Source organism: Elaeis guineensis, chromosome 8 (genome assembly GCF_000442705.2).
Source record: "Elaeis guineensis isolate ETL-2024a chromosome 8, EG11, whole genome shotgun sequence".
NCBI lineage: Eukaryota > Viridiplantae > Streptophyta > Magnoliopsida > Arecales > Arecaceae > Elaeis > Elaeis guineensis.
The window spans coordinates 129,099,384-129,107,691 of NC_026000.2; positions in this window are offsets into that span (position 1 = coordinate 129,099,384).

Below are 8,308 nucleotides of genomic sequence, written 5' to 3' on the forward strand. Positions count from 1 at the left end.
AGTGGAGGTTCAAATCCAAAAGATACCTTCATCCATTGCATAGTATAGCATGCCCAACATATGAGATTTGTATTTATTGATTTTTACTTATTTTATGATTTTAAACAAGCTTAATGTTCTTAAAATTTTAAATCATGTGGAGGATTGTTGGATTTAGTAATTCCTTTATGATTTTAAATTTTAATCGATTAATGATTTTGTGGATATCTTCCTTTATCTGACCATTTATATCTTGCTCTATTTGACTGGTCAAAATTTTTTTCTATTTGATTGGTTCATATAAGGCAAGACCCAATGAAAAAGGCATGAGAATGATCTTTTAACAATTAAGTCATTGAACTTCCTCATTTGGTTCCTTCTATTAGGAAGGTTATTAACGAGCTCCCTTTTATGAGCCATCCTTCTTTATTGAGTTCTTCTCTCTCTGTTGTAGCTGGTCCATATATGGGCTAGAATGGGAGGAGAAGAATATACAAAAAATTCTACTGCTTTCTACTACACTCTCTCCATCCTAGCTTGCTGGGCTCCAAAAGCTTTTTGGATTCACATCTAGCCTCTTTGGAGCCGTGCTAATGGAGAGGAATGAGTGGTCATCCACCAATTCGTTGTATCTCTGGGAGTGGCCGCCAATAGCCTCACACGTAGAGGGGCGATATCGCTTCTAGGATAGTGCCTTTAGACGTGTCTCGATTTCAGACCACTCTCTAATCTTTTTGATTTAATATTTTATTATTTAAAAACAAGATCGTGTGCAAATTACTTTATCTATCTTTTGCCTATCATCATTTTCCCAACACTACATAGTTGGGAAATTCAAGGCTTGGTCCCTTGTGCAGAGTTAGACTTCTAATCCTGAAGTCAAAATGCCAGTAGATAACAAGGCATTCTTTCTGTGGTGGTTGTGTGTTTCTCATAGTATGAGATTCTTTGGGGTGCCCTCATGAGGTTCTCTTAGTTTATGATATAAAGTGGCTGAATGGATGCTCTCTTGTACATTTGCTATCATGAATTATTATTTAATGTTGAAAAAGCTAAGGTCTTGTTTCACAGTATAGTTGTTTTCATGTTTTTGTTTCCCTACAAATTGGTGAAGTGCGATATGGAGATTAATGTTCAAGATAACATTTGGACAAAACTTCTGCTATTCCATTTATTTTTACTCTTTTTTGAGAGAGGTGAGGGAGAGATAACATTATGGTAAGGAAATGGGAAATGCATCAAAGCTCGGTTTCTAACATCAATTTATTATTATTTTTTTCCTCATCATTCCTGCATAGGTGGCAGAATTGTGCCTACTCCCCATCATATTTTTTAAGTTAACCTTATCAAATTAAAAAACACTTAATGATATTACCACATTCTTTTTCTTGTTCCTACCCAGCTACCTAGGTGCAGGCAGGATTCAAATCCTATACATTGGGTGTCCCTTTACTTTTACAACTTGATAAGTTGACACCTACAAGAGGTTACCATATGCTGACCCCTAAAAAATTGACCAATTTATCATTTCCTATTTCCTTAAGATCCACATGAAGGCTTCCAATGTTACAATAAAAAACTTGACATGAGATGCCTTTCACTCATCTAAATTGGCTCCCATATCACTGTCTCAATAGCTAAACAACTTTATTTCTTGATTGCTTATTAGAGATATGCCAACTCATGGATCTGTTAGAGATATGTCAACTCATAGAGTATGCCAAATCATGGATCCATCAACTCATCGAGATATGCCAACTTATGGATCCTTTCGAATGGATCCAATCAGATCCTGCTCAATCTGTTATTGAACAAATATTCTCTATAATCCTTGTAATTATAGGTAGTATCATAATTGATTGTAGAATCACTAGTTTCCATGTATAGATGTCTCCCTCATTATATAAAGGGATAGATAGGATACTTGTAAGACAACACAGAGAATCAAATTCCATACTTTCAAATTTCATATTCTATTTCTTTCAACTTGGTATCGGAGTCAAAGTCGATCATGGCCAATATCACTTCTTCTTCTTTTTCTTCTTCCACTGCTGTTGTTTCTTCTACAACCTCACCTGTCACCCCTTCTATCCAAGTGCAACCACACTATACTTTTTCTATCAAACTCACTACCAAAAACTATATGTCATGGAAAACTTAGTTTCTTCCACTTCTCAATTGCCATGGTCTGCAAGGACTTATTGATGGTACGAGCAAAGCTCCCCCAACAGAAGTTTTAAATGACCAGACTAAGCAAATGGATCTAAATCAGCGTATGTTGAATGGTTCCGAATAGATCAGATGCTCCTATCTTGGTTATTTTTTTCTCTATCTGAGGAGGTTTTTCCTTATATAATTGGACTGACAATGTCCTATGATGTATGGCAAGCCCTACCAAATGCATTTGGAGTAGTTTCTCAAGCAAGACAACTTTAATTAAACATTGAGTTGGAGAGTCTCAAGAAAGATGATATGTTTGCATCGCAATATCTGCAAAAAGCCAAATTTCTGGCTGATGAATTAGCATCTACTGGAAGACAACTCTCCAGTGCAGAGTTCATGCAATCATCTACAGAAACTTAGGATTTGAATATCACAACATTGTTGTAGCCTTGACTGTAAGATCAGATCCAGTGTCCTTTCATGAAGTACATAGGCAATTAATTGCTCATGAGATACTCGTCCATGCCAACAATGGATCCATCAGATCCAATACTCGTGTCTAACCCCGTCCACACTACACCAACTCAAAGACCACCAAGCAATAATCAGTTTAACTTCTCTGGATCCAATGAAAGACAGTAGAAGAATTATAAAGGATCCTGTCATATTTGTGGCTACCACAACCACATGCTAATAGATGCAGGAGATGCTATTAACCCTCAAGGTAGAACCCAATGAACTAGCAATCTGAGGCCAATTCTCAATTCACTCTCCAACTGTCAATTTCTCATCGGCGTCATAGCAAGCTACTGGGTACCCAAACACTGCAGCCACAAATCACATCACTCCAGATCTTGAAAATCTGAGCATTTTAGATGGATAAAAAGGCCCTGATCAGTTGGCGGTAGGCAATGGCCAAGGTTTGCAAATCACTCATACTGGATCCTCCACTTTATTTTCTGACTCCAATAATTTTTTGCTAAAAGACATGTTACATGTACCTAAAATAAACAAACATTTACTCTCAGTTCAAAAATTTACCTGAGATAATAACTGTTACTTTGAATTTTATCCTTCTTTCTTTGTTGTGAAGGACTAAATTATTAAGAAACAAATTCTGCAAGGCAAGGTTGAGGATGGACTCTATAAGTTCAATGGCACTGTGGCCTTTGGTGCACCACAAGCGTCAATAAGTTAAAAGGTCTCACCAGAAGTTTGGCATGCTAGATTAGGACATCCAAACTCTAGAGTTATAGATCAAGTCATTATTTCCAAGTTTAATCTACCATGTTCTTCTCATAAGTCTCAAAATGATTGATGTTCATCTTGCATTCTGAGAAAATTGTCTAGGCTTTCACTTAAGAGTACTGGTAGTGTCAGTTCTTCTCCTCTTGAATTGATCCATTCAAATGTTTGGGGACCCTCCCTAGTACTTTCTTCCAATGGACATATTATTTTGTCATATTTATCAATGATTTTTCAAGATTTGTCTGGTTGTATCCAATGAAGACAAAAAGTGAAGTGTACTCCATTTTTACTCAATTTCAGCTTATGGTTGAACGTCTTTTAATTCCAAAATTAAAACTTTTCAATTAGATTGGGGAGGAGAGCATAGAATGCTTAATAATTACTTCAAACAATGTAGCATAGTCTATAGGATCTCTTGTTCTCACCCCTATGAGCAAAATGGAACTTCTGAAAGAAAAATTAGGCACATAGTGGGTACAGGCCTTTTCCTTCTCGCTCACACTCATGTTCCTCAAAAGTACTAGCACTTTGTATTTAAAACAGCAACATTTCTTATAAATCAAATTCTCTCTACATCCATTCAAAACTCCATCCCTTATGAAAAATTGTTAATACAAAACCTAATTACTCTATTTTAAGAATTTTTTTATGTGCCATATATCCTCTTCTTAGACCTTACAATCAGCACAAGTTTTCTTTTCATAGCAAGCAATGTGTCTTCTTGGGATACTCCACGGATCATTTAGGTTATAGATATTTAGACAAAAAAACTGGTAGAATCTATTTGGCTAGATACGTACAATTTGATGAGTCTTTCTTTCCATTCTCTAAACTGGTTAAGACCTCATATCACAATCAATCTATCCTCGGATCTCATCTCAGCACCTGGCTCACCGTGCTATCACCCAATGTGCTTTCTCACCAAACCACATAGGATCCATCTCAGCCGTCTTCAGTGGATCCACCCATAGATTCAACCAAATATTCATCACCTAGACAGATGACTGAATCTCCTTCTCAAGTTCAGGATCCATTGAGTTCTAATGAATTCATTTCTCAAAACACTCATCAAAGTTCCAATATATCCTAATGGCCTTAACCTTGTTGTTGACCTGACAACATATCCAACTTTAGTCCAACAGACTACATCTACTAATCCACCAACACAACCCTCTTCTCCCAAATGCACTCACCCTATGATCCTATGGCCATCCATAATGACTAGACATTTCACAGCTCACCAATGTCAAAAAATTCATAAACTTGCCACCTTGTCTACCTCAACATACTCAGAGCCTACCACATTCCACCAAGCTACTCAACATCAAGTTTGGAGAGATGCAATGTCTTCAGAAATTCAAGCTTTACTTCAGAATCAGACTTGGGTTCTTATTCCTCCCCCTCCAAATTCCAATGTTATGGGGAATAAGTGGATTTATTGGATTAAAAGAAAGGCAGATGGGTCCATTGAACGATTCAAAGCCAGACTTGTGGCTAAAGGCTACATCCAAGAGGTAGGCCTTGATTACCATGAAATCTTTAGTCCAGTGGTAAAAACCACCACCATTCAGGCAATCCTTGCTATGGTTGTCTCTTTTTACTGGACTATCTGCCAATTAGATATCTCCAATGCATTTCTTTATGGATCTTTGTAGGAAGAAGTTTACATGTCTCAGCCTCAAGGCTATGTTGACTCTCGCTATCCACATTATATCTGCAAGTTTCAAAGTCCACTTAATGGACTCAAGCAAGCTCCTCAAGCTTGGTTCCAATGCCTAATAGACTTTCTTTGCATACTTGGCTTTCAAGGATCCAAGATTGATCTTTCTCTTTTTGTCTACAATAATTCAGCTCACATTGTTTATATTCTAATGTATGTTGATGACATTCTCATCACTAAAATGACTCTCAAGCTATATACAGCATCATTCGTACTCTTGTCATGAGTTTGCAATCCGTGATTTAGGCAATCTCCATTATTTTTTGGGTATTGAAGTTCAGCATACCAAGACAGGCTTGATACTCTCCCAGTAGAGATATCTTATTGAGCTTCTTAAACATACTCATATGCTTGGCTGCAAATCTATCAAGACTCCCATGGCTTCTAGTCTTCCTTTATCCAAAGACGCTGGCTCTTTGTTTGATGATCCACAACTATATAGGCAGATTGCCAGTGCCCTCCAATATGCCATACTAACGCGACCTGATCTCTCTTTTGCAGTTAACAAGTTGTGTCAATTCATGTATTTCCTAACTGATATCCATCGGCAGGCTGTCAAATGGATCCTACGGTATGTTTAGGGTGCTCTCTCTTATAAATTGCTGTTCATTAAAATAAACTCTCAACTTCAAGTATTTTCTAATGCAGATTGGACTCGATGTCCTGATGACCGCTGCTCCACTAGTGGCTTTACTATTTTTCATAGATCCAACCTAATTTCTTGGTCAATTAAAAAGCAACCAACCATTGCTAGATCCTCCACTGAATATGAATATCGTGTAGTAGCTAATGCAATCGCAGAAGTGTTATGGCTCCGATCTTTACTTCAAGAACTTGATGTTTCTCTTTCTCAACCCCCAATTCTTTGGTGTGATAACATTGAGGTGACTTTCACTTTGTTAGAGGTTCTGTGGCTAAGAACTTAGTACGGATTCAATATTTATCCACCAAGGATCAGATTGCTGATATTATGACCAAACCTTTAACTACTGATTGGTTTCACTTTCTTGGATCCAAGCTATGGCTTCTTCTATAAGAACCCTCAGCTTGAGGGGGGATGTTAGAGATATGCCAACTCATGGACCTATTAGAGATATGCCAACTCATGGATCTGTTAGAGATACGTCAACTCATGGATCTATCAACTCATAAAGATATGCCAACTCATAGATCCATTCGAATGGATCCAACCAAATCCTGCTCAATCTATTGTTGAAGAAATATTCTTTGTAATCCTTGTAATTATAGGTAGTATTATAATTGATTGTAGAATTATTAGTTTCTATGTATAGATGTCTCCCTCACTATATCAAGGGATAGACAAGTTATTTGTAAGACAACGCATGGAATCAAATTCAATAGTTTGAAATTTCATGTTCTATTTCTTTCAACTTTGCTATTATCAGCAATGGCCAGAATGACTCCATTAGCTACTATCAGTCATAGCCTTGTCTTTTAATTGCCTTGTCAATGGACTGTTGGATTAGCAATTGTCATTGTTTGTGGTCTCCTTCCATGGATCCTATGGTCTGCATTGCTGTGTTGCAACTTTATTCATGTATAATGCTGAATCTTATGCTCCAAATCTTAATCAAAGGATTGCTTATGCTTGCTAAGGATGGCTGCTTTGTACTTTATTGGCCTTGCTCCTCCACTTCGCTGTTGCTTGGTTTGTTTTATCCTTTGATTCAGAATGATTATTGTTTCATGGAATGTAAGAGGATCTAATGACCCTGCTAAAAGAAGGGCTGTCAGAGACATTGTCACCAAGTGAGGTTTTTTTCTCTTTTTGGGTAGAAAGAGAAGCTGAAAACTAGATTACAAATAAAAGAGTATGACAGTGTATAGGAATTACATCAAAGCCAAGGAAAACCAAACATCCAGATTTATAAACTAGATAAACTGAGCAAGATTATAACCAACTTAGAAACGAGCATAGCCATAAGATGCTGTAAGTAGACCACCCAGCTGATAGGCTTGAAAAGGATCAAATCTTGTAATTCCAATGCTGTAGAAAGCCACTGATAGAGGGCAGAAATTATAAGGAAACAAGGAACCTGAAATATGATTATGCAATGACCAAGCATAAAAATAACCACAACAGAGAGTACAATGATATCTAAAATATTATGAAGATCTTGTTGAAGCTTGAGGAGGCAGCCCATACATAGTTGAAGCAAGGAATCAAAGAAGAAGCCAGCATGAAAATGTTGTTGAACAATAAAGTAGAGTATCAACCAATATAAAACAGTTAGTATAAGTATTTGCATTGCTCAGTGAAGAAGCAGACCAAAATATATGATGAAAAAATATACTGCACATGGAGAAGCCAGCCAAACAACAGATTAACTTCCATCCCATGAAAATATATAATCTTGTTGATAACACCATAGAAAGGATAAAGCCTCATAAGAATAATAAACCCAGCCTCATAATAGATTAACAGCCTTCTCATAATAGTGAAATAGACCAGTAGGACACTCATGATGTTAAAGTCATGATGCTATCCCTATCACAAAGTCATCTGGAGAGCAAAGGTGCCTGAAAAAGTTAGTGTTTCTCTAATAGGCTCCTAAAAATTGGTTGCATACTTGTGATGTTCTTGAAAGAATGGTTGGGCAGTTGGCTCTGGGTGCTCTCTTTGTGGCATAGCTGTAGAGTCTACAACACATCTCTTCCTCAGATGCCCTTTTACGATATCTATTTAGACTTACTAGGGCCTTTGTTTTTCTCGGTATGAGATTTGGGTTGGCCTACTTCAAAGGTACTTTTGGATATTTATGAATATAGGTGTAGTCCACTCTATAATCCAGTGATTTTACTAGTTGTATTATCTCAACCTATGAATCCCATTAGATTTTCAGCCCAATCATCGCAATATGTGCTAAAAAATTTAGGCAAACCTAGGATCAACTACTATGGCTTTATTTTGGCAAATATGGCATGAGAGGAATAGAAGAATCTTCTTTCAAAGATACTCTGGTCTAGGTTCTATCCTCCAAACTATCCTTCTCTCCATGCTTTGGGGAAATTTGTTCACTACAAAATCTTTGGATACTCATACTATGCTAGCAAACCTTCTAACCCCTTGCTGTGGAAGACCTCCTAGACCATGTTTCACTTGTAATCTCTCCTTGCTATATAAACTTTTTTTGTAAATGCCTTTCTTGGTAAATCGAGGGCAAGTGACTCACTTCA